Here is an 8,291-nt window from a genome sequence, read left to right as displayed (position 1 = left end):
TCTCTCTCTCACATGTCTCCCTCTCATCTGTCTCCCTCTCACCTGTCTCTCTCTCTCTCCTGTCTCCCTCTCTCCTGTCTCTCTCTCATCTGTCTCCCTCTCATCTGCGTCTCTCTCATCTGTCTCTCTCTCACCTGTCTCTCTCTCATCTGTCTCTCTCTCACATGTCTCCCTCTCATCTGTCTCCCTCTCATCTACGTCTCTCTCATCTGTCTCCCTCACATCTGTCTCCCTCTCACCTGTCTCTCTCTCACCTGTCTCCCTCACACCTGTCTCTCTCTCATATGTCTCTCTCTCACATGTCTCCCTCTCACCTGTCTCTCTCTCTCTCCTGTCTCCCTCTCTCCTGTCTCTCTCTCATCTGTCTCCCTCTCATCTGCGTCTCTCTCACCTGTCTCTCTCTCACATCTGTCTCTCTCTCACATGTCTCCCTCACATCTGTCTCCCTCTCACATGTCTCTCTCTCATCTGTCTCTCTCTCACATGTCTCCCTCACATCTGTCTCTCTCTCATCTGTCTCCCTCTCATCTGTCTCCCTCACATCTGTCTCTCTCTCATCTGTCTCTCTCTCTCCTGTCTCCCTCTCACCTGTCTCCCTCTCACCTGTCTCTCTCTCTCATCTGTCTCTCTCTCATCTGCATCTCTCACATCTGTCTCCCTCTCACCTGTCTCTCTCTCACATGTCTCCCTCTCATCTGTCTCCCTCTCATCTGTCTCTCTCTCACCTGTCTCTCTAGCATCTGTCTCTCTCTCTCCTGTCTCTCTCTCATCTGTCTCTCTCTCACATGTCTCCCTCACATCTGTCTCCCTCTCATCTGTCTCCCTCACACCTGTCTCTCTCTCACATGTCTCCCTCTCATCTGTCTCCCTCTCATCTACGTCTCTCTCATCTGTCTCCCTCACATCTGTCTCTCTCTCACCTGTCTCTCTAACATCTGTCTCTCTCTCTCCTGTCTCCCTCTCACCTGTCTCCCTCACACCTGTCTCTCTCTCATCTGTCTCTCTCTCATCTGCGTCTCTCTCATCTGTCTCCCTCTCATCTATCTCCCTCACACCTGTCTCTCTCTCACATGTCTCCCTCTCATCTGCGTCTCTCTCATCTGTCTCTCTCTCACCTGTCTCTCTCTCATCTGTCTCTCTCTCACATGTCTCCCTCTCATCTGTCTCCCTCTCATCTACGTCTCTCTCATCTGTCTCCCTCACATCTGTCTCCCTCTCACCTGTCTCTCTAACATCTGTCTCTCTCTCTCCTATCTCCCTCTCACCTGTCTCTCTCTCACCTGTCTCCCTCACACCTGTCTCTCTCTCATATGTCTCTCTCTCACATGTCTCCCTCTCATCTGTCTCCCTCTCACCTGTCTCTCTCTCTCTCCTGTCTCCCTCTCTCCTGTCTCTCTCTCATCTGTCTCCCTCTCATCTGCGTCTCTCTCACCTGTCTCTCTCTCACATGTGTCTCTTTCATCTGTCTCTCTCTCATCTGCATCTCTCACATCTGTCTCCCTCTCACATGTCTCTCTCTCATCTGTCTCTCTCTCACATGTCTCCCTCACATCTGTCTCTCTCTCATCTGTCTCCCTCTCATCTGTCTCCCTCACATCTGTCTCTCTCTCATCTGTCTCTCTCTCTCCTGTCTCCCTCTCACCTGTCTCTCTCTCACCTGTCTCCCTCACACCTGTCTCTCTCTCACATGTCTCCCTCTCATCTGTCTCCCTCTCACCTGTCTCCCTCTCACCTGTCTCTCTCTCTCATCTGTCTCCCTCTCATCTGCGTCTCTCTCTCACATGTGTCTCTCTCTCATCTGCATCTCTCACATCTGTCTCCCTCTCACATGTCTCTCTCTCATCTGTCTCCCTCTCATCTGCGTCTCTCTCATCTGTCTCCCTCACATCTGTCTCTCTCTCACCTGTCTCTCTAACATCTGTCTCTCTCTCTCCTGTCTCTCTCTCACCTGTCTCCCTCACACCTGTCTCTCTCTCACATGTCTCCCTCTCATCTGTCTCCCTCTCACCTGTCTCCCTCTCTCCTGTCTCTCTCTCATCTGTCTCCCTCTCATCTGCGTCTCTCTCATCTGTCTCTCTCTCACCTGTCTCTCTCTCATCTGTCTCTCTCTCACATGTCTCCCTCTCATCTGTCTCCCTCTCATCTACGCCTCTCTCATCTGTCTCCCTCACATCTGTCTCTCTCTCACCTGTCTCTCTAACATCTGTCTCTCTCTCTCCTGTCTCCCTCTCACCTGTCTCCCTCACACCTGTCTCTCTCTCATCTGTCTCTCTCTCATCTGCGTCTCTCTCATCTGTCTCCCTCTCACCTGTCTCCCTCTCACCTGTCTCTCTCTCTCATCTGTCTCCCTCTCATCTGCGTCTCTCTCACCTGTCTCTCTCTCACATGTGTCTCTCTCTCATCTGCATCTCTCACATCTGTCTCCCTCTCACATGTCTCTCTCTCATCTGTCTCCCTCTCATCTGCGTCTCTCTCATCTGTCTCTCTCTCACCTGTCTCTCTCTCATCTGTCTCTCTCTCACATGTCTCCCTCTCATCTGTCTCCCTCTCATCTACGTCTCTCTCATCTGTCTCCCTCACATCTGTCTCTCTCTCACCTGTCTCTCTAACATCTGTCTCTCTCTCTCCTGTCTCCCTCTCACCTGTCTCTCTCTCACCTGTCTCCCTCACACCTGTCTCTCTCTCATATGTCTCTCTCTCACATGTCTCCCTCTCATCTGTCTCCCTCTCACCTGTCTCTCTCTCTCTCCTGTCTCCCTCTCACCTGTCTCTCTCTCATCTGTCTCCCTCTCATCTGCGTCTCTCTCACCTGTCTCTCTCTCACATGTGTCTCTTTCATCTGTCTCTCTCTCATCTGCATCTCTCACATCTGTCTCCCTCTCACATGTCTCTCTCTCATCTGTCTCTCTCTCACATGTCTCCCTCACATCTGTCTCCCTCTCATCTGCGTCTCTCTCATCTGTCTCTCTCTCACCTGTCTCTCTCTCATCTGTCTCTCTCTCACATGTCTCTCTCTCATCTGTCTCCCTCTCATCTACGTCTCTCTCATCTGTCTCCCTCACATCTGTTTCCCTCTCACCTGTCTCTCTAACATCTGTCTCTCTCTCTCCTATCTCCCTCTCACCTGTCTCTCTCTCACCTGTCTCCCTCACACCTGTCTCTCTCTCATATGTCTCTCTCTCACATGTCTCCCTCTCATCTGTCTCCCTCTCACCTGTCTCTCTCTCTCTCCTGTCTCCCTCTCTCCTGTCTCTCTCTCATCTGTCTCCCTCTCATCTGCGTCTCTCTCACCTGTCTCTCTCTCACATGTGTCTCTTTCATCTGTCTCTCTCTCATCTGCATCTCTCACATCTGTCTCCCTCTCACATGTCTCTCTCTCATCTGTCTCTCTCTCACATGTCTCCCTCACATCTGTCTCCCTCTCATCTGCGTCTCTCTCATCTGTCTCTCTCTCACCTGTCTCTCTCTCATCTGTCTCTCTCTCACATGTCTCTCTCTCATCTGTCTCCCTCTCATCTACGTCTCTCTCATCTGTCTCCCTCACATCTGTTTCCCTCTCACCTGTCTCTCTAACATCTGTCTCTCTCTCTCCTATCTCCCTCTCACCTGTCTCTCTCTCACCTGTCTCCCTCACACCTGTCTCTCTCTCATATGTCTCTCTCTCACATGTCTCCCTCTCATCTGTCTCCCTCTCACCTGTCTCTCTCTCTCTCCTGTCTCCCTCTCTCCTGTCTCTCTCTCATCTGTCTCCCTCTCATCTGCGTCTCTCTCACCTGTCTCTCTCTCACATGTGTCTCTTTCATCTGTCTCTCTCTCATCTGCATCTCTCACATCTGTCTCCCTCTCACATGTCTCTCTCTCATCTGTCTCTCTCTCACATGTCTCCCTCACATCTGTCTCTCTCTCATCTGTCTCCCTCTCATCTGTCTCCCTCACATCTGTCTCTCTCTCATCTGTCTCTCTCTCTCCTGTCTCCCTCTCACCTGTCTCTCTCTCACCTGTCTCCCTCACACCTGTCTCTCTCTCACATGTCTCCCTCTCATCTGTCTCCCTCTCACCTGTCTCCCTCTCACCTGTCTCTCTCTCTCATCTGTCTCCCTCTCATCTGCGTCTCTCTCTCACATGTGTCTCTCTCTCATCTGCATCTCTCACATCTGTCTCCCTCTCACATGTCTCTCTCTCATCTGTCTCCCTCTCATCTGCGTCTCTCTCATCTGTCTCCCTCACATCTGTCTCTCTCTCACCTGTCTCTCTAACATCTGTCTCTCTCTCTCCTGTCTCTCTCTCACCTGTCTCCCTCACACCTGTCTCTCTCTCATCTGTCTCTCTCTCATCTGCGTCTCTCTCATCTGTCTCCCTCTCATCTATCTCCCTCACACCTGTCTCTCTCTCACATGTCTCCCTCTCATCTGCGTCTCTCTCATCTGTCTCTCTCTCACCTGTCTCTCTCTCATCTGTCTCTCTCTCACATGTCTCCCTCTCATCTGTCTCCCTCTCATCTACGTCTCTCTCATCTGTCTCCCTCACATCTGTCTCCCTCTCACCTGTCTCTCTAACATCTGTCTCTCTCTCTCCTATCTCCCTCTCACCTGTCTCTCTCTCACCTGTCTCCCTCACACCTGTCTCTCTCTCATATGTCTCTCTCTCACATGTCTCCCTCTCATCTGTCTCCCTCTCACCTGTCTCTCTCTCTCTCCTGTCTCTCTCTCATCTGTCTCCCTCTCATCTGCGTCTCTCTCACCTGTCTCTCTCTCACATGTGTCTCTTTCATCTGTCTCTCTCTCATCTGCATCTCTCACATCTGTCTCCCTCTCACATGTCTCTCTCTCATCTGTCTCTCTCTCACATGTCTCCCTCACATCTGTCTCTCTCTCATCTGTCTCCCTCACATCTGTCTCTCTCTCATCTGTCTCTCTCTCTCCTGTCTCCCTCTCACCTGTCTCTCTCTCACCTGTCTCCCTCACACCTGTCTCTCTCTCACATGTCTCCCTCTCATCTGTCTCCCTCTCACCTGTCTCCCTCTCACCTGTCTCTCTCTCTCATCTGTCTCCCTCTCATCTGCGTCTCTCTCTCACATGTGTCTCTCTCTCATCTGCATCTCTCACATCTGTCTCCCTCTCACATGTCTCTCTCTCATCTGTCTCCCTCTCATCTGCGTCTCTCTCATCTGTCTCCCTCACATCTGTCTCTCTCTCACCTGTCTCTCTAACATCTGTCTCTCTCTCTCCTGTCTCTCTCTCACCTGTCTCCCTCACACCTGTCTCTCTCTCACATGTCTCCCTCTCATCTGTCTCCCTCTCACCTGTCTCCCTCTCTCCTGTCTCTCTCTCATCTGTCTCCCTCTCATCTGCGTCTCTCTCATCTGTCTCTCTCTCACCTGTCTCTCTCTCATCTGTCTCTCTCTCACATGTCTCCCTCTCATCTGTCTCCCTCTCATCTACGTCTCTCTCATCTGTCTCCCTCACATCTGTCTCTCTCTCACCTGTCTCTCTAACATCTGTCTCTCTCTCTCCTGTCTCCCTCTCACCTGTCTCCCTCACACCTGTCTCTCTCTCATCTGTCTCTCTCTCATCTGCGTCTCTCTCATCTGTCTCCCTCTCATCTATCTCCCTCACACCTGTCTCTCTAACATCTGTCTCTCTCTCTCCTGTCTCCCTCTCACCTGTCTCTCTCTCACCTGTCTCCCTCTCATCTGTCTCTCTCTCACCTGTCTCCCTCACATCTGTCTCTCTCTGTCCTGTCTCCCTCACATCTGTCTCGCTCTCATCTGTCTCTCTCTCACCTGTCTCCCTCACACCTGTCTCCCTCACATCTGTCTCTCTCTGTCCTGTCTCCCTCACATCTGTCTCGCTCTCATCTGTCTCTCTCTCACCTGTCTCCCTCACACCTGTCTCCCTTACATCTGTCTCTCTCTCTCTCTCTCTCACCTGTCTCTCTCTCACATGTCTCCCTCACATCTGTTTCTCTCACATCTGTCTCTCTCTCACCTGTCTCCCTCACACCTGTCTCCCTTACATCTGTCTCTCTCTCTCTCTCTCTCTCACCTGTCTCTCTCTCACATGTCTCCCTCACATCTGTTTCTCTCACATCTGTCTCTCTCTCACCTGTCTCCCTCTCACCTGTCTCCCTGTGCAGTGGACTGTTACTGACTCCACATGTTAACAAAGTCAGAAAAACTGTGTCTGAACCAAGTTAAAACCAGAAGCTTCAAACAGTTGTTGATCAGAAACTCTACAGACAGGAAGAGCAGAGTGGTTCCAGACCACAGCTCCCAGTTCAGCTCCCAGTGAGTCCAGTATGAACCCCAGTCAGTTCTACAGCAGTGATCAAGGATATTGATCCTTGATGTTTTTTATGAAGGTATGCTTGTGGCTCCTATCAAGAACATTGAACAATCAATAATAATTTAGCTCTAAATCAAGTGACCTTGTTGCAGTCAGTCAGTGGCTTATATTACATGATGGTGCCAACTATTTATTGGTGTTTACCATCAGCTCCTGCTTTAGATGCAGGTAACTAAAGTTTAACTTTAATCTGTGCAGTTTAACATTTAACAAGGTTTCTGCCTCACTCAAAGGACTGTAGTCACAGACATACTGAATCTTTGGATCTTGTTTTTTTTACAGTTGCAAATCTTATTTTTTCACTTTAAAATCTTTTTTTTCAATGGCCACACAAAAACAACACAAACCAGCAGAGAGGACACGGGTTGGTCGACAGGTCGAGTTCTGAGTTTATTGCTGTGAATGTGAGTGATGGTAACAGACTCTAGATGTGCTCAATGTAGTGGCTGGAAGAAAACACTGACGCCTGCCAGGTACAGAGTAAATGCTGGCTGTGAGGTGGAGATGTCAGGTCACCTGCCACCATGACAGAAAGGTTTGTCTTTGTTTATTCTTTGAAGAAGCGACATTAGTCAGGGATTGAGGTTATCTTCCATGTTTCTCCTGTCAGGGCAGGAACCACAGAGTCAGGGGGTAGAAACAATCAGTGACCTGCCACAGTGACAGGTGAGGAGCCTGTCACACTCATGGGAACCACCTCACAGTGATTTTGTTCCTGTGGTAAGAACCTAGAACCTTTCATCAGCCACTGAACTCAGACAGTTACATGGGTCACACACTTCCTGTGTACCAACGTTTTGTCAGGTGGTATTTGAAACTTTATTGGTCAAATTTCAGCAAAAATGAATGTAGCTCCACCTTTCTTCCACATGTAAACACTACACATAAAGAACCCTGATTAATGTCCATACTTATTTCTCAGGTTCTTGAGTTACAGTAGCCACAGAGGGGCTGTGACCAACACCTCATCCCATCTTCTTCAGCTTCACTTAAACAGAAACCAGCACCACCTGATGCTTCACCTCTTCCCAGGAATGTGACATCACTTCCACCTTTGCCCACTCACGCACCTGATACCCAGGCATGTCAGTCCAGGAGTCCTGCTCAGCCCCACATTAAAGTTGTAAAGATTAGTCTGTCTGTCTGGAAAAGAAAGAAGGTTACTGGAAAATACTTTTAGCTGTACATATACTTTTACTGGTAGGGAAATGAGTCTAGACCAACTGGTTAGAGCCTTCGTCTATAGACCTGACTTAGTCACACACAATCTGTAATTTTACATCACTGAGGAGAGGCTACTGAAACTTTACAGAAACTCTTAGACTAGACACGGTGAGACTAGGGAATCCTTACTTTAAAAGCAGATAAGGTGCTTTATTGAGTACAACAAGTTTTTATTTCCAGTTCTGCTCACAGAGTCTCCTCCTGTTATTCTGAGCTGCAGTGATGAAGAGGAGAGTCACAGCTTCATCACTGTCAGGATCCTGTGGATGAAAGAATCTGTGTTCAGTTCAGATGAAGCTCTAATAGTTCTGATGGAGTTATTTAGATCTTTATTATTAGACTTTATTCTAAACTCTTTTGTCCCTGTCAGCATCCTGTAGACATAATGACTCAGATGGTCAGTAGTTTGGCTGTTGATAGGTTAGGAGTTCAGTATGAGTTACCATGGTGATTTACGAGTAAATTGCTGGTAGTTCAACTACATTCATATGTGCACAACAATTCTAGTAGTTAAATTACTTTACACCATTTTTGTGTAGTTAACTACTGAAACTACAAAGTTTGGGCCAATGAAAGGAAATATTTATTTTTATTTTCTCTTTCTTTTTTATCTTGACCTCTATGAAGATGAGGATGAAGATGAGGTGGAATTCTCAGAAACTAAATAAAAACACTGAACAAGATGAGAGCTTGGAGTTGTATATAGATCTTTATTATTAATGA

Source organism: Trachinotus anak, unplaced genomic scaffold, assembly GCF_046630095.1.
Source record: "Trachinotus anak isolate AG129_WGS33_773 ecotype Australia unplaced genomic scaffold, CSIRO_AGI_Tana_v1 ptg000032l, whole genome shotgun sequence".
Classification (NCBI taxonomy): Eukaryota; Metazoa; Chordata; class Actinopteri; order Carangiformes; family Carangidae; genus Trachinotus; species Trachinotus anak.
The sequence above is the reverse complement of the archived record's forward strand: the minus strand, read 5'-3'. Positions refer to the sequence as shown.